This window comes from Salmo salar, unplaced genomic scaffold (genome assembly GCF_965601325.2).
Source record: "Salmo salar unplaced genomic scaffold, fSalSal1 ptg000669l, whole genome shotgun sequence".
NCBI classification, from domain to species: Eukaryota; Metazoa; Chordata; class Actinopteri; order Salmoniformes; family Salmonidae; genus Salmo; species Salmo salar.
The window spans coordinates 157,205-176,571 of NW_027675458.1; positions in this window are offsets into that span (position 1 = coordinate 157,205).

Here is a 19,367-nt window from a genome sequence, read left to right on the forward strand (position 1 = left end):
GAAAGTCTCTTCTTATTATTGGTGTCCTTTAGTAGTGGTTTCTTTGCAGCAATTCGACCATGAAGGCCTGATTCACACAGTCTCCTCTGAACAGTTGATGTTGATATGTGTCTGTTACTTGAACTCTGAAGCATATATTTGGGCTGCAATCTGAGGTGCAGTTAACTCTAAGGAACATATCTTCCGCAGCAGAGGTAACTCTGGGTCTTCATTTCCTGTGGCAATCCTCATGAGAGCTTCCCATACCTTGTCACAACACAACTGATTGGCTCAAACGCATTAAGAAGGAAAGAAATTCCTCAAATTAACATTTCACTAGGCACACCTGTTAACAAATTAATTCCAGGTCACTACCTCATGAAACTGGTTGAGAGAATGCCAAGAGTGTGCAAAACTGTCATCAAGGCAAGGAGTGACTGCTTTGAAATATCTCAAATATAAAATATATTTTGATTTGTTTAACCCTTTTGTCACAAAAAATGTCATGGTGTTGCAGGGAAGACCAAAATGCAGCAGAGTGGATCTTTTAATTCACAAAAACAAGAGTAAAACACAGAAAAAAACAAAACAATAAACGATGCTCACGACACCAACAGTTTTGCAGGCTATACTAACGCAGTGCAAAAACAATTCCCACAAACACACCCAACTAGTGGACAGGTGTGATGTAGTTAATGGAGATGGAGGTGTGTTCTAGTGGACAGGTGTGATGTAGTTAATGGAGATGGAGGTGTGTTCTAGTGGACAGGTGTGATGTAGTTAATGGAGATGGAGGTGTGTTCTAGTGGACAGGTGTGATGTAGTTAATGGAGATGGAGGTGTGTTCTAGTGGGTCTGGACAGGTGTGATGTAGTTAATGGAGATGGAGATGTGTTCTAGTGGACAGGTGTGATGTAGTTAATGGAGATGGAGGTGTGTTCTAGTGGGTCTGGACAGGTGTGATGTAGTTAATGGAGATGGAGATGTGTTCTAGTGGGTCTGGACAGGTGTGTTGTAGTTAATGGAGATGGAGGTGTGTTCTAGTGGACAGGTGTGATGTAGTTAATGGAGATGGAGGTGTGTTCTAGTGGACAGGTGTGATGTAGTTAATGGAGATGGAGGTGTGTTCTAGTGGGTCTGGACAGGTGTGTTGTAGTTAATGGAGATGGAGGTGTGTTCTAGTGGGTCTGGACAGGTGTGATGTAGTTAATGGAGATGGAGGTGTGTTCTAGTGGACAGGTGTGATGTAGTTAATGGAGATGGAGGTGTGTTCTAGTGGACAGGTGTGATGTAGTTAATGGAGATGGAGGTGTGTTCTAGTGGGTCTGGACAGGTGTGATGTAGTTAATGGAGATGGAGATGTGTTCTAGTGGACAGGTGTGATGTAGTTAATGGAGATGGGGGTGTGTTCTAGTGGACAGGTGTGATGTAGTTAATGGAGATGGGGGTGTGTTCTAGTGGGTCTGGGCAGGTGTGATGTAGTTAATGGAGATGGAGGTGTGTTCTAGTGGGTCTGGACAGGTGTGATGTAGTTAATGGAGATGGAGGTGTGTTCTAGTGGGTCTGGACAGGTGTGATGTAGTTAATGGAGATGGAGGTGTGTTCTAGTGGGTCTGGGCAGGTGTGATGTAGTTAATGGAGATGGAGGTGTGTTCTAGTGGGTCTGGGCAGGTGTGATGTAGTTAATGGAGATGGAGATGTGTTCTAGTGGGCAGGTGTGATGTAGTTAATGGAGATGGAGGTGTGTTCTAGTGGACAGGTGTCATGTAGTTAATGGAGATGGAGGTGTGTTCTAGTGGACAGGTGTGATGTAGTTAATGGAGATGGAGGTGTGTTCTAGTGGACAGGTGTGATGTAGTTAATGGAGATGGAGGTGTGTTCTAGTGGACAGGTGTGATGTAGTTAATGGAGATGGAGGTGTGTTCTAGTGGGTCTGGACAGGTGTGATGTAGTTAATGGAGATGGAGATGTGTTCTAGTGGACAGGTGTGATGTAGTTAATGGAGATGGAGGTGTGTTCTAGTGGGTCTGGACAGGTGTGATGTAGTTAATGGAGATGGAGATGTGTTCTAGTGGACAGGTGTGATGTAGTTAATGGAGATGGAGGTGTGTTCTAGTGGACAGGTGTGATGTAGTTAATGGAGATGGAGGTGTGTTCTAGTGGACAGGTGTGATGTAGTTAATGGAGATGGAGGTGTGTTCTAGTGGACAGGTGTGATGTAGTTAATGGAGATGGAGGTGTGTTCTAGTGGACAGGTGTGATGTAGTTAATGGAGATGGAGGTGTGTTCTAGTGGACAGGTGTGATGTAGTTAATGGAGATGGAGGTGTGTTCTAGTGGACAGGTGTGATGTAGTTAATGGAGATGGAGGTGTGTTCTAGTGGGTCTGGACAGGTGTGATGTAGTTAATGGAGATGGAGGTGTGTTCTAGTGGGTCTGGACAGGTGTGTTGTAGTTAATGGAGATGGAGGTGTGTTCTAGTGGGTCTGGACAGGTGTGATGTAGTTAATGGAGATGGAGGTGTGTTCTAGTGGGTCTGGACAGGTGTGATGTAGTTAATGGAGATGGAGATGTGTTCTAGTGGACAGGTGTGATGTAGTTAATGGAGATGGAGGTGTGTTCTAGTGGACAGGTGTGATGTAGTTAATGGAGATGGAGGTGTGTTCTAGTGGACAGGTGTGATGTAGTTAATGGAGATGGAGGTGTGTTCTAGTGGACAGGTGTGTTGTAGTTAATGGAGATGGAGGTGTGTTCTAGTGGGTCTGGACAGGTGTGATGTAGTTAATGGAGATGGAGGTGTGTTCTAGTGGACAGGTGTGATGTAGTTAATGGAGATGGAGGTGTGTTTTAGTGGGTCTGGACAGGTGTGATGTAGTTAATGGAGATGGAGGTGTGTTTTAGTGGGTCTGGACAGGTGTGATGTAGTTAATGGAGATGGAGGTGTGTTCTAGTGGACAGGTGTGATGTAGTTAATGGAGATGGAGGTGTGTTCTAGTGGGTCTGGACAGGTGTGATGTAGTTAATGGAGATGGAGGTGTGTTCTAGTGGGTCTGGGCAGGTGTGATGTAGTTAATGGAGATGGAGGTGTGTTCTAGTGGACAGGTGTGATGTAGTTAATGGAGATGGGGGTGTGTTCTAGTGGGTCTGGGCAGGTGTGATGTAGTTAATGGAGATGGAGGTGTGTTCTAGTGGACAGGTGTGATGTAGTTAATGGAGATGGAGGTGTGTTCTAGTGGGCAGGTGTGATGTAGTTAATGGAGATGGAGGTGTGTTCTAGTGGGTCTGGACAGGTGTGATGTAGTTAATGGAGATGGAGGTGTGTTCTAGTGGGTCTGGGCAGGTGTGATGTAGTTAATGGAGATGGAGGTGTGTTCTAGTGGACAGGTGTGATGTAGTTAATGGAGATGGAGGTGTGTTCTAGTGGGTCTGGACAGGTGTGATGTAGTTAATGGAGATGGAGGTGTGTTCTAGTGGGTCTGGACAGGTGTGATGTAGTTAATGGAGATGGAGGTGTGTTCTAGTGGGTCTGGACAGGTGTGATGTAGTTAATGGAGATGGAGGTGTGTTCTAGTGGACAGGTGTGATGTAGTTAATGGAGATGGAGGTGTGTTCTCAGTGGACAGGTGTGATGTAGTTAATGGAGATGGAGGTGTGTTCTAGTGGACAGGTGTGATGTAGTTAATGGAGATGGAGATGTGTTCTAGTGGACAGGTGTGATGTAGTTAATGGAGATGGAGATGTGTTCTAGTGGACAGGTGTGATGTAGTTAATGGAGATGGAGATGTGTTCTAGTGGACAGGTGTGATGTAGTTAATGGAGATGGGGGTGTGTTCTAGTGGGTCTGGGCAGGTGTGATGTAGTTAATGGAGATGGAGATGTGTTTAACGTTTGCAAGCTTGAGCTAGATATCGACCTTGTGTGACCTTCCTGGTCCCTCAAGTCAGTGAGTCAACACAGGAAGGAGCAATGGATGGACAGTTCATTTATTTCCAAAGCTGCAATGATGGGACACACACAGTATGGATGAATGATCAGTAGTGACGGGATATAAATAGCACTCCCACAGCAATTCTCCATAAATCTGCCCTATAATATACTAACAAAAAACTATCAAGATGTCTGTCAAAGTTATTATGATCATATAGTGGATTTAACAGTTCCTAATAATTCCTAATTTACTATAATAAAATAAATACATAGTTTCCATGTGTAATCTCATATTCACAACATCAGAATAAACTGTCATCCATTTTAGTATCAAAATATATCAAATTAACCTGAAATATGACTCAATGTCCCCCTCTGGTGGTGAAGAAGTATAATCCACCTAAACTAACAGAACCGGGCTGATAAACTGGCTGGTGTTCATGAGTTTATAAAACACATACTTTATACATGTCATAAATTACCTGCATTGATGAGACACACAGTGTGGATGAATGATCAGTAGTCGACAGGATATAAATAGCACTCCTAAAGAAGATGCAGTGTGGATGAATGATCAGTAGTCAACAGGATATTAATAGCACTCCTAAAGAAGATGCAGTGTGGATGAATGATCAGGATATAAATAGTACTCCTAAAGAAGATGCAGTGAGGATGAATGATCAGGATATAAATAGCACTCCTAAAGAAGATGCAGTGTGGATGATTGATCAGGATATAAATAGCACTCCTAAAGAAGATGCAGTGTGGATGAATGATCAGGATATAAATAGCACTCCTAAAGAAGATGCAGTGTGGATGAATGATCAGGATATAAATAGCACTCCTAAAGAAGATGCAGTGTGGATGAATGATCAGAATATAAATAGCACTCCTAAAGAAGATGCAGTGTGGATGAATGATCAGGATATAAATAGCACTCCTAAAGAAGATGCAGTGTGGATGAATGATCAGTAGTCGACAGGATATAAATAGCACTCCTAAAGAAGATGCAGTGTAGATGAATGATCAGGATATAAATAGCACTCCTAAAGAAGATGCAGTGTGGATGAATGATCAGTAGCGACAGGTTATAAATAGCACTCCTAAAGAAGATGCAGTGTGGATGAATGATCAGGATATAAATAGCACTCCTAAAGAAGATGCAGTGTGGATGAATGATCAGGATATAAATAGCTCTCCTAAAGAAGATGCAGTGTGGATGAATGATCAGGATATAAATAGCTCTCCTAAAGAAGATGCAGTGTGGATGAATGATCAGGATATAAATAGCACTCCTAAAGAAGATGCAGTGTGGATGAATGATCAGGATATAAATAGCACTCCTAAAGAAGATGCAGTGTGGATGAATGATCAGGATATAAATAGCACTCCTATAGAAGATGCAGTGTGGATGAATGATCAGGATATAAATAGCATTCCTAAAGAAGATGCAGTGTGGATGAATGATCAGTAGTCGACAGGATATAAATAGCACTCCTAAAGAAGATGCAGTGTGGATGAATGATCAGGATATAAATAGCACTCCTAAAGAAGATGCAGTGTGGATGAATGATCAGGATATAAATAGCACTCCTGAAGAAGATGCAGTGTGGATGAATGATCAGGATATAAATAGCATTCCTAAAGAAGATGCAGTGTGGATGAATGATCAGTAGTGACAGGATATAAATAGCACTCCTGAAGAAGATGCATTTTCCAGTTTGCTACCAACTTGATAGAGGGAACTTCAGCATAAAACCCACATGGAAAACTGAGATTCGGCAAATAACATATAAAGAGAGGCCAAACCAACAACAGAAGTTACTAAAACATAAATTGCTAATTTATGATTTAAAAGGTGGATTTTATGATCTAATGTCAACTTTATACATTTCTATCCCAGGACCACCCAATTTTCAAATTCTCCATAAATCTGCTGTGGATTACCCAGAATCCCATACCTTTATCACTGAATGTAATGTAAACACACGAGCAGCAGTCTAAGGTCCTGCATCTCAGTGGTAGAGGCATCACTACAGACCCGGGATCAAAACTACAGACACGGGTCCGTTATTGTAAATAAGAATTTGTCCTTAGCTGGTTTGCCTTGTTAAATAAAGGTTAAATAAATGTTTTAAATGTAACTTCATTACACCGTTACACTGGCATACAAACCCGGTAGCATAGAGTTGATAATACATATGACGTTGGAAAATAGTGCATTGTGGGTAGTTTAGAAGATTTCCCTAAATAAGTTAATACTGTAACGACCCTGGGTTTATAAGCACGGATATTGACTCTGCCGTTCGAGCTTTTGCGGCACAGTCGATAGCGCGCTGGACTTCGGGCTTGAAGGTCGAGGGTTCGAGACCTGCTCCCTGCTGTTTCATTACAATACATTTGTAATAACGCAAAAAACATAACTGTTTGTCCTTATAGGGAACCAGATCGTGACTACAACTAGCTTACTAAGTCTTTAACCACACTGTGTTGTTACGCTGGTGAGTAAAAACTCATGCTTCCTACACTTTAACTTGTCTGAAAATAAAATAATCATTTTACTCAACTGCGTTACCCACTCCAGTCAGCAGATGGCGGTCTGGGAATTTAAGGTAATGCTGTTGGTGTGACGTATAATCTAGTGGACGGAACGCTTCTTTCAACAGCAACAACAGTTATTCAGCCACCTCGGTAGCTTGCTAGACAAAATAGCCGAACCAATAAAGCTCTTTAGATGCTTTAGTGTATATTAGCCACTGTGTTTTAAACCCACTTCTGTCGTCTAGTTAGTTATCCGTTTTAATTTCATATTTACGGTGTTTTTGTTATTGATCAGCTAGCGGGCTGGTTAAGTTAGCATTAGCTTAGCTAGCTAACATCCCCGACCATGAGTTCACTAAGCTACTCTCCTCCTGCTAAAGAAGAGGTCTGCTGGACGGAGAAAGAGGGACTGGGGCTGAACGTTTTCGTGAAAGAGGAGAAGGAAGAGGAGGCTGTTTCAATACAAAAACAAGTAGAGGGTGAGGCTGTAACTGTGAAAGAAGAAGAGAAAGACGTTTCAGTGAAAGAAGAGGAAGTCGCGTTCAGAGTGAAAGAGGAGGAGGATGTTACAGTAAAAGAAGAGGAGGAAGATGCAGTTTATGGAGTGGAAGAGGAAGAGGGGGAGATGACTGTTACATCGATAGAGGAGGAAACTGGACATCTGGGCCCGGTTTCCCAAACGCATCTTAAGGCGTCCAATGGTTCTAACGGTGAACTTAGCCATAAGATGGTTTTGAGAAACCGTTCCCTGATTAACACTAGTAAGTACTGTCTTAAATACAGAGGCACAAACTCTGCAGTTGTTGAACTGATGTGTGGTGTTAAAGCGGAAATATGCAATAGCTACATCCATATTTAGACTTTTTACATTATTTATTTATAGCCATTGATTCTTGAAGAATATAACACATGCCTCATGAGCTTAGTTCAACTGTTGTACCCCATCAGAACCCCAAATAAGCTTTTTTTACTCCAATGTTTAGAAACAATGTAAATCAATACTGTATAGCCTCAACATGGTTAAAACTATAATGTTGATATCATGGATGGTCAGTCCTTGCATCCGCAGGTCTGTCTATGAATTTGAGATTAGTTACATTTCTCCAGCCCCATCATCATCTTATTACCAAGACAGTGATGGAATTACAACTTTGTTATTGTTTCAACTGCAGATTGGTTGATTGATTGTTGTGTGGCTTGTTTAAAGGGACAACCTAGGTTTTAAACAGCAACAAAATGGCTGCCCAGAGGCTTGGTTTGGTAAACAGCTGAGGGATGGGGGAAGGAGAAGTGTAACCACTCTCACATTCATAGAGAAAGCTATTGTATCAACCTTAATCCAAAACCTAGCGACCTCTTCAAGAAGTTCAGACATCTTGGCGTAACAGTTATAAGATGTTGGCTTGACAGTTGCTGGACCCAGGTTTGAGTCCAGCTCAGGGCTACCCCCTGAATTGACTACACTATAAATACAAGGACTGGCCACCCATGAGGTCAAAATTATAGTTTTAACCTGATTTCAAGGCTATATAGTATATTCTATAATTGGCAGTTAAGATTTGCTGTGGGGGTCAAATTGTTGTCAAATTGGAAGTTTACATACACTTATGTTGGCGTCATTAAAACTCGTTTTTCAACCACTCCACACATTTCTTGTTAACTAACTGTAATTTTGGCAAGTCGGTTAGGACATCTACTTTGTGCATGACACAACAAATTTTTTCAACAGTTGTTTACAGACAGATTATTTCACTTATAATTCACTGTATCACAATTCCAGTGGGTTTGAAGTTTACATACACTAAGTTGACTGTGCCTTTAAACAGCTTGGAGAATTCCAGAGAATTATGCCATGGCTTTAGAAGCTTCTGATAGGCTAATTGACATAATTTGAGTCAATTGGAGGTGTACCTGTGGATGTGTTTCAAGGCATACCTTCAAACTCGGTGCCTCTTTGCTTGACATCATGGGAATATCAAAAGAAATCAGCCAAGACCTCAGTCTGGTTCATCCTTGGGAGCAATTTCCAAACGCCTGAAGGTACCACGTTCATCTGTACAAACAATAGTACGCAAGTATAAACACCATGGGACCACGCGGCTGTCATACCGCTCAGGATAGAGACGCGTTCTGTCTCCTAGAGATTAACGTTCTTTGGTGCGAAAAGAGCAAATCAATCCCAGAACAACAGCAAAGGACCTTGTGAAGATGCTGGAGGAAACAGGTACAAAAGTATCTATATCCAAAGTAAAACAAGTCCTATATCTGAAAGGCCGCTCAGCAAGGAAGAAGCCACTGCTCCAAAACTGCCATAAAAAAAAGCCAGACTACGGTTTGCAACTGCACATGGGGACAAAGATCGTACATTTTGAAAAAATGTCATCTGGTCTGATTATACAAAAATAGAACTGTTTGGCCATAATGACCATCGTTATGTTTGGAGGGAAAGGGGGGAGGCTTGCAAGCCGAAGAACACCATCCCAACTGTGAAGCACAGGGGTGGCAGCATCATATTGTGGGGATGCTTTGCTGCAATAGGGACTAGTGCAGTTCACAAAATAGATGGCGTCATGAGGAAGGAAAAGTATGTCGATATATTGAAGCAATATCTCAAGACATCCGTCAGGAAGTTAAAGCTTGGTTGCAAGTGAGTCTTCCATATGGACAATGACCCCAAGCACACTTCCAAAGTTGTGGCAAAATGGCTGAAGGACAACAATGTATTGGAATGGCCATCACAAAGCCCTGACCTCAATCCTATAGAACATTTGTGGGCAGATCTGAAAAAGCGTGTACGAGCAAAGAGACCTACAAACCAGACTCAGTTACACCAACTCTGTCAGGAGGAATGGGCCAAAATTCACCCAACTTATTGTGGGATGCTTGTGGGAGGCTACCCAAAACGTTTGACCCAAGTTAAACAATTTAAAGGCAATACAACCAAATGCTAATTGAGTGTATGTAAACTTCTGACCCACTGGGAATGTGATGAACGAAATAAAAGCTAAAATAAATCATTCTCTACTATTATTCTGACATTTCACATTCTTAAAATAAAGTGGTGATCCTACTTGACCTAAGACAGGGAAGAATTTCCACTCGGATTAAATGTTAGGAATTGTGAGAAACTGAGTTTAAATGTATTTGGCTAATGTGTATGTAAACTTCCGACTTCAACTGTATACATAGATTCAATTACGTTAAGGGTGAAACATACCTAGATTCAATAACATTTATATGATTCAATAACATTCATGAATTGGTTTGAAACCTTTGTTTTAGAACCTTCTCAAAGTTGGTGCCTTGACGGTTTCTCACTCGTACCCTGACTTTTTAAAAGGGATTTTGGGACAATTAGCTTAGTTTATAACATGTATTTTAGGAACTGCGTGTCACAGCATGACAATGTGAACATGATTGGTCGACAGTCTCTTGGATGGGCATTAAACATTTGAATAAAGCTGTAATTTAACAAAATGTGGAAAAGGGGAAGGGGTCTGAACTTTCTGAATGCTCTATGTTTTATTATATTTTTCAAATGTAACCTTTATTTAACTAGACAAGTCAGTTAAGAACAAATTCTTTTTTACAATGACGGACGACGCTTGGCCAATTGTGCGTCTCCCTATGGGACTCCCAATCACGGCCGGTTGGGATACAGCCAGGATTCGAAGCAGGGTCTGTAGTGACGCCTCAAGCACTGAAATGCACCACTCGGGAGCCCCAAAATCATCTTCTAGTGCTGTCCCCAACTAAAATAAATCTTGGCCAACCAAGAGTCTAATTTTGTTTCTACCAATCGATTGGTTGAAAATTTCGAATGTGTATTTTTCCATATATAAACACCACCCACGTGTATTAACCTGTTATGGCTAGGGGGCAGTATTTTCACAGCTGGATAAAAAACGTACCCGATTTAATCTGGTTACTAATCCTGCCCAGTAACTAGAATATGCATATAATTATTGGCTTTGGATAGAAAACACCCTAAAGTTTCTAAAACTGTTTGAATGGTGTCTGTGAGTATAACAGAACTCATATGGCAGGCAAAAACCTGAGAAGATTTCATGCTGGAAGTGGCCTGTCTGACAAGGTGTCGTTCTTCTTGTCTCTGTTTATTGAAGAGTGAGGATCTTAGCTGTCCCGTGACACTTCCTACGGCTGCCATAGGTTCTCAGAAGGCGGCAAAAAGCGGAATCGTGGCTTTGCAGGCTCTGGCTGAAACAAAGTAGCGCGTTTGGGTAGTGGCTGGTTACAGTACTGTGAGACTCAGGCTCGTGCCCGCGTCGACCGAAAGGTTTGTTTTCATTCCTCTGTTTAGCTAAATGGACATTCCCGGTCGGAATATTATCGCTTTTTTACGAGAAAAATGGCATAAAAATGGATTTTAAACAGCGGTTGACATGCTTCGAAGTACGGTAATGGAATATTTAGATTTTTTTTGTCACGAATTGCGCCATGCGCGCGACCCTTCTTTACCATTCGGATAGTGTCTGGGACGCACGAACAAAACGCCGCTATTCGGATATAACGATGGATTATTTTGGACCAAACCAACATTTGTTATTGAGGTAGCAGTCCTGGGAGTGCATTCTGACGAAGACAACAAAAGGTAATCAAACTTTTATAATAGTAAATCTGATATTGGTGAGTGCTAAACTTGCCGGGTGTCTAAATAGCTAGCCCGTGATGCCTGGGCTATGTACTTAGAATATTGCAAAATGTGCTTTCACCAAAAAGCTATTTTAAAATCGGACATATCGAGTGAATAGAGGAGTTATGTATCTATAATTCTTAAAATAATGGTTATGCTTTTTGTGAACATTTATCGTGAGTAATTTAGTAAATTGTTAGCAAATTCCCCGGAAGTTATGCTAGTTCTGAACGTCACATGCTAATGTAAAAAGCTGTTTTTTGATATAAATATGAACTTGATTGAACAAAACATGCATGTATTGTATAACATAATGTCCTAGGTGTGTCATCTGATGAAGATCATCAAAGGTTAGTGCTGCATTTAGCTGTCTTCTGGGTTTTTGTGACATTATATGCTAGCTTGAAAAATGGGTGTCTGATTATTTCTGGCTTGGTACTCTGCTGACATAATCTAATGTTTTGCTTTCGCTGTAAAGCCTTTTTGAAATCGGACAGTGTGGTTAGATAAAGGAGAGTCTTATCTTTAAAATGCTGTGAAATAGTCACATGTTTGAGAAATTGAAGTTTTTGTATTTTTGAGGAATTTGTAATTCGCGCCACGCCTATCATTGGATATTGGAGCAGGTGTTCCGCTAGCGGAACGTCTAGATGTAAGAGGTTAATAAAATAAAAATTATTCTCGACCAGGTTGAAATACTATCAGACATCCCCAAATGGGCACATTTATAGGCCTACATTTGTGTACAGGCCAGGTAGATTAATCCTACTTCTATATGTGTAATCAGGTGCCCGTCCTTACTCAACATTGACAGGAGTTTCAAACAAAAGACAATGAATAAATTGACAACAATCTTGCAGGGTAAGGTCTGGGTGGTCTGCCAGGGGTCGTTTCATTTAGTATCCGATTGGGTCGGCATGGGGAATGATTGTATTTTCCCATAGTATGTTGTACCGAAGTTGACCGACTGAAAGGGAGTGTAACTTTGATTATAATTACTCTTCCATGAAGGCGGGAAACGAGGTGCAACACGTGTTTGGCGCTGCCCTTTCCTGGGTTGGTGAAGAGCGGTATTAAATTTAAGGAATAAATCCGAGCCTCACGGTCATCACCTGTGGAAGGCGGGGCTTCCAGAGAGGCACGGATTTAATAGTATGTTGTACCTAGTTTCCCTCCTTCAGGGAACAGTAGTTATAGTCATAACATTAAGCTTGTCATATGATGAACTTCAACTTAAATACTGGATCTTGCTGTCAGACAGTTTTTTGTATTCAGATCTCTGAAATGCTCTCTACCTACGTAACATTTAGTGTCTCCTTATATTACGCTGGGAAAACAGTTTTCATGGGCACAGAAATCCGAAATCATTTCAGAGTTTGCTAAATCCAATGGTTCTAACCAAGAGTCATCTTAACTTTATTGACAACACCCAAATGGATACTGTCATTAACGTGGTTCTTCAATAATAACACATAATTCTTAATACTGTAGCTGTTTAGTTCCAGTCACATGTTCAACTATCATCAGCTGATCCAGGAAATCATTTTCTGAATGACAGTCACATGACAAACATCACGACATGCAACAACAACCAAAGTGCTTCTTCATTCATTACTCTGGTAAAGGCAGTTATGCCGTGCTCCATGTTGGATCCAACATCCCTAACAAATTGATGTTTATAGTGTGTTATTGTCTGCTTGATTTACAGCGGGGTCTCGTTAGTCTGTTTGGACACAGAGATACTTAGTCTTATCTTTCAAATGGTGTAAAATAGTCATATGTTTGAGAAATTGAAGTTATAGCATTTTTAAGGTTTTTGTATTCCGCGCCACGCTCTACCGTTGGATATTAGTGAGGCGTTCCGCTAGCGGAACGTCTAGATGCAAATGTACAAACCCTCAGTTTCAGGCTGATGGCAAAGCTAGCTAAAGAGCATTTTACTGGTTGAAGTGTTTTTTAAGTATAAATTAGTTGATTTGCGACAATAACACAAACATATTAAGCAGGAGATTCAAACGAGCCTTACAGTTATAATCCAAAAGTAATGTGAAATGCACTCATAAGCAACCTGGAAATGGAGGCTATTTTTGCTGTCAGCCTATGAGAACTCCCCTGAGTTTTCCCCCATGGTGGTGAATTAGTGAATAGACACAGAGCTTAATGTGAGTTTCCTTGAGTAGCACTCCTGATCTTGCGCTGTAATATTCAGAATACATTGTGAAAAACTAAAATCTTAGCTCACCATTTTTGCTCCAGGCAGATATACTACATCCATAACTAGTGGTTTCCTCATTAGCAGATATACTACATCCATAACTAGTGGTTTCCTCATTAGCAGATATACTACATCCATAACTAGTGGTTTCCTCATTACCAGATATACTACATCCATAACTAGTGGTTTCCTCATTAGCAGATATACTACATCCATAACTAGTGGTTTCCTCATTACCAGATATACTACATCCATAACTAGTGGTTTCCTCATTACCAGATATACTACATCCATAACTAGTGGTTTCCTCATTACCAGATATACTACATCCATAACTAGTGGTTTCCTCATTACCAGATATACTACATCCATAACTAGTGGTTTCCTCATTACCAGATATACTACATCCATAACTAGTGGTTTCCTCATTAGCAGGGAGGAGTTTCTACAACCAGATTGCATGTGCATCGCCCTCGTGCCGCAATTTTAGCAAACACAGAAAGGGGCCTATATTGGAGACCAAAAGTCGTCTGGTACACTGCTTAGAGTTTCAACAACATGAATAACTTATTTCTAGTTACTACTAATGTGAAAACAAGACAAAATATGATTGTTGCTAAGTTGACTGTCTTAATTGTCAAATAATTGAACAGACGTCAATTGTTGTACAACTTCATGGGTACGACCTTTTACCTCAAATAAACAATGGATTTCTGCTGTTGTGGGCCTTTAACCATCTGTCTGACTTTGCCGTTCACACAGGAGAGAGGCGGGACTATCGTGGATCCTCTGGGGACCCTCAACAACCTCATGATGCTGAAGAGGCAGAGAAGAGTCTCTCCAGATCAGAACACCTCAATAAACACCAGCAGAGACCCACAGGGAAGAGAACTCACTGCTGCTCTGACTGTGGGAAGAGATTCACCTCATCAGGCATTAACATTCATCAGAGAACACACACAGGAGAGAAACCTTATAGCTGTGATCAATGTGGGAAGAGTTTTGTTCAATCTGGCAATCTGACATCACACCAGAGAACACACACAGGAGAGAAACCGTATAGCTGTGATCAGTGTGAGAAGAGTTTTACTGAGTCTGGGGGTCTGACTAAACACCAGAGAACACACACAGGAGAGAAACCTTATAGCTGTGATGAATGTGGGAAGAGTTTTATTACATCTAACATTCTGACTCAACACAAGATAACACACACAGGAGAGAAATCTTATAGCTGTGATCAATGTGGGAAGAGTTTTGGTCGATCTGGAGAACTGACTGTGCACCAGAGAATACACACAGGAGAGAAACCCTATAGCTGTGATCAATGTGGGAAGAGTTTTGCTGCATCTACCAATCTGACTCTACACCAGAGAACACACACAGGAGAGAAACCTTATGGCTGTGGTCAATGTGGGAAGAGTTTTGTTCAATCTGGCCATCTGACATTACACCAGAGAACACACACAGGAGATAAACCTTATAGCTGTGATCAATGTGGAAAGAGTTTTGCTGCATCTAGCACTCTGACGCTACACCAGAGAACACACACAGGAGAGAAACCTTATAGCTGTGGTCAATGTGGGAAGAGTTTTGTTCAATCTGGCCATCTGACAGTGCACCAGAGAACACACACAGGAGAGAAACCATATAGCTGTGATCAGTGTGGGAAGAGTTTTACTGAGTCTGGGGGTCTGACTAAACACCAGAGAACACACATAGGAGAGAAACCGAATAGCTGTGATCAGTATGGGAAGAGTTTTTTACTGAGTCTCGTCGTCTGACTAAACACCAGAGAACACACACAGGAGAGAAACCTCATAGCTGTGACCAGAGATAATCTGATAAAAGATCTCTGATCAAATGTCAGAAACTACTTACATGAAGGAGTTGTTTCATGATATCAATGAACTAATGTCACAATGTAGAATTTTTGAACATTGTAGTAGGAGTATTTTAATGATGTCCCAATGTAGAACCCTAAACGTTTGTCCCCTGTTCTATTGATTTCAACATGATATGGATATTAGCCTCAGGGGGAAAATCCAGGCTCTGAAATGGAAGAGTTACTATTTATGAGATTTAACTAAAAGTGACTAACAAAAAAGTTGTTACACTTACCACGTTGGTGACCCACTGGAATCAAAATGCACCACTTCAAAATGTAGCTAGCTGTTTTCTACAAGTTGTCCTCTAACCAGTGATGTACACATTATTCCCAGATTCCGTGTGGTTTTTGAGCTGTTAGTTTTAACAGGACGTGCAACCTCATCTCCCTTCTGTCACACAAATGATTTTAGCATGATATCGATGAGTTATGACAAATAAGTGTTGTGTTCCTTTGTTTAGCGACCCCTAAATTTAAATGCATCACTCCAAAATGTAGCTGACTGTCTTCTGCAGGTTGTCCTCTAACCAGTGAGGTAAAATATATCTCCCATTTCCATGTGTTTTGTTTAGTTGTTAGTTTCAACATCACGTACAACCTGATTTCCCCCCTAATTGATTATCAGTGATTTATTGCTACTTGTCAAAACAAGGTGCTTGTTTAAAAAAAAATACAAGTAATATGATTATTATGGCTGATGTTTGTGTATGTAGCACATTTTATGTTTAGGTTTTCAATTCATCCCAAACTGTTTCTGCGTATTGGTTATTGATTTGGACACGTTTAAACTGTGTTTTGACATTGGGGCTATTTCATATTTTCATTTCATGTAACATTTAGTAATCATGATTATTCAACCAACTGACAATTTTTTGGTACAATTATATTGACATTGTTGCCCTGTTTTTAGAATATCAGGGTTCATTCTCAGATGTGCCAACCCAAATGTACTAGAGCATGACATTGGGGAGTGGGCCCCGATCCAACAACATGCCTATCTAGTGAACCCTGAAAAGAGAGAGAAGCTCTGCAGTGAGGTGGAAAGTTACTATGGATATTGCAGGAGTTTCCTCTTGAAATCAGACATGTCCGTGGTAAGGACAACTTGGTTGCTGATTGTCTCAAGGGTGGGCAGTCAAAAGGTTTTGTGTTGTTCGTTTAGCCAAAGCGTTACCATGGATCACATATTATTTTGACACGTTTTTCCGTGTTGGAGATGAGTTTTATCTCTTATTATTTTCTGTATGTTTTTGAAACTGCACTGTTGGTTAGGGGCTCGTAAGTCAGCATTTCACTGTTAGGTCTGTTGTATTCGGCGCAGTACAATTTGATTTGAGTTTTGTTATACGGCATGTTTTTCCGTATTTGAGATGATTTTTGTTTGGGCTCGTTCCAAGGGGACGAGAGTTCTAGAAGCTAGTGAGTTTTAGGAAGATGAGAGTTCTAGAAGCTAGTGAGTTTTAGGAAGACGAGTGTTCTAGAAGCTAGTGAGTTTTAGGAAGACGAGTGTTCTAGAAGCTAGTGAGTTTTAGGAAGACGAGTGTTCTAGAAGCTAGTGAGTTTTAGGAAGACGAGTGTTCTAGAAGCTAGTGAGTTTTAGGAAGACGAGAGTTCTAGAAGCTAGTGAGTTTTAGGAAGACGAGTGTTCTAGAAGCTAGTGAGTTTTAGGAAGACGAGAGTTCTAGAAGCTAGTGAGTTTTAGGATTCTATAGACAGAAAAAGGAGAAAAAAATAGTACGATTGTATATTCTTATTTTTAATTGTTGAAAGCCAGTAGACACCATGTTTATATTGGTGAAGGTGAAGCATTGTAGTTGATTATGTGAAATGGAAGTTGTTTTCTTTTGGTGGTGAGCAAACTTTTCTCAGATACTGTTGCCCTCTTACATTCTGCATAGAAATTATCCCCAGCATCCTATCTGAATGTTTGGCTGTTCCTTTTCAGTTGAAAGATGGTGCAACAACAATAGAAACCAGAAAACGTATGTTTGTTTCCTTGTATTTTCTTCTACCAGATCTATTGTGTTATATTCTCCTACATTCAATTCACATTTCCACAAACTTCAGAGTGTTTCCTTTCAAATGAAACCAAGAAAATGCATATCCTTGCTACTGGGCCTGAGCTACAGACAGTTAGATTTGGGTATGTCTTCAGGCGGAAATTAAGAGAAGTGGGGGGGTAGCCCTAACAGGTTTAAGACTCATTTCCACAGTCACACAACTCTCATATCACAGTCACACAATGCTATTCCCAAACCTACCTAATCAATTAGTTGTTTTTCAACAATATTTTAACCTGCAGGAATATTTTCACATTTCTATCTAATGGTTTGTTCCTAGGATAATGCAACTCATACATTTACATCTTTCAATACTTCTAAAATGGTGTCCAGGTTTAAAAAAATTACAGGTGCACCGTACTATCTTATACTATACCATAAATGGTCTTAACTAGTAAACACAGATTCTAGTTTTCATCCAGTTCATAGATAGCTGACAGCCTCAGAGCCTACTGACTGGGCCCTGTTTACACCTCCACACAGGAATACACACTCAGAGCCTACTGACTGGGCCCTGTTTACACCTCCACACAGGAATACACACTCAGAGCCTCCTGACTGGGCCCTGTTTACACCTCCACACAGGAATACACACTCAGAGCCTTCTGACTGGGCCCTGTTTACACCTCCACACAGGAACACACACTCAGAGCCTCCTGACTGGGCCCTGTTTACACCTCCACACAGGAATACACACTCAGAGCCTACGAGGACTTTCTAAAAACTCCTCTTTGCGTGTTTCACTCACCTCTTTCTTTTTAAACTACGTTCAAGATGTGGTATATAAATATACTATACTGATGGTATCCACTATATATACTATACTGATGGTATCCACTATATATACTATACTGATGGTATCCACTATATATACTATACTGATGGTATCCACTATATATACTATACTGATGGTATCTGCTATATATACTATACTGATGGTATCCGCTATATATACTATACTGATGGTATCCGCTATATATACTATACTGATGGTATCCACTATATATACTATACTGATGGTATCCACTATATATACTATACTGATGGTATCCACTATATATACTATACTGATGGTATCCACTATATATACTATACTGATGGTATCCACTATATATACTATACTGATGGTATCCACTATATATACTATACTGATGGTATCCACTATATATACTATACTGATGGTATCCACTATATATACTATACTGATGGTATCCACTCGGTTCGCTGCCTCTCAGATCAAAGGTGGGTCCATTTGCTCCGTTCCCGAAGTTTGGTCTCCCTGAGATCTCAAGTTAGAGGGATCCCTGGTGCACCATTTACCCAGGTCATCAGGAGCCAGGTCATTTACCCAGGTCGTCAGGTCATTTACCCAGGTCATCAGGAGCCAGGTCATTTACCCAGGTCGTCAGGAGTCAGGTCATTTATCCAGGTCATCAGGAGCGGTCACCAAGTCTAGATTCACATCCCCGTCGTCAACTGTTGTTAATTTCTTTAATATCAAATGAGGAGACAAACTTATCATAGAAGTCAGAGTTAATCTTAAACTAAATCTTTATTCACTTATTAATAAGGGAGCAGGTCAATACAACACGCAAATATAGGGTGAATCAATTGAGTGTTCTACGATAATGATGGCTGGTCGACGAATCACCACCAGATGATTCGTTGAGAGATGAATCACCCCCAGATGATTCGTTGAGAGATGAATCACCACCAGATGATTCATTGAGAGATGAATCACCCCCAGATGATTCGTTGAGAGATGAACCACCCCCAGATGATTCGTTGAGAGATGAATCACCCCCAGATGATTCGTTGAGAGATGAATCACCACCAGATGATTCATTGAGAGATGAATCAACCCCAGATGATTCGTTGAGAGATGAATCACCCCCAGATGATTCGTTGAGAGCCATGAGACAAAAGTACAAAGGTCTTTTACAGCCAAGATGCACCCCTTTTAACCTACATGACCAACAACAGATGTATAGAACGGGTCACAAGGTTAAGATCTGTATGAAAGATACTTATAATTCTCAGCAGAGAGTATCTGCTGTAAAAACAGTACTCTTTGTGTAGAGACCAGGGTCTGGCCCTGGGGTCATCT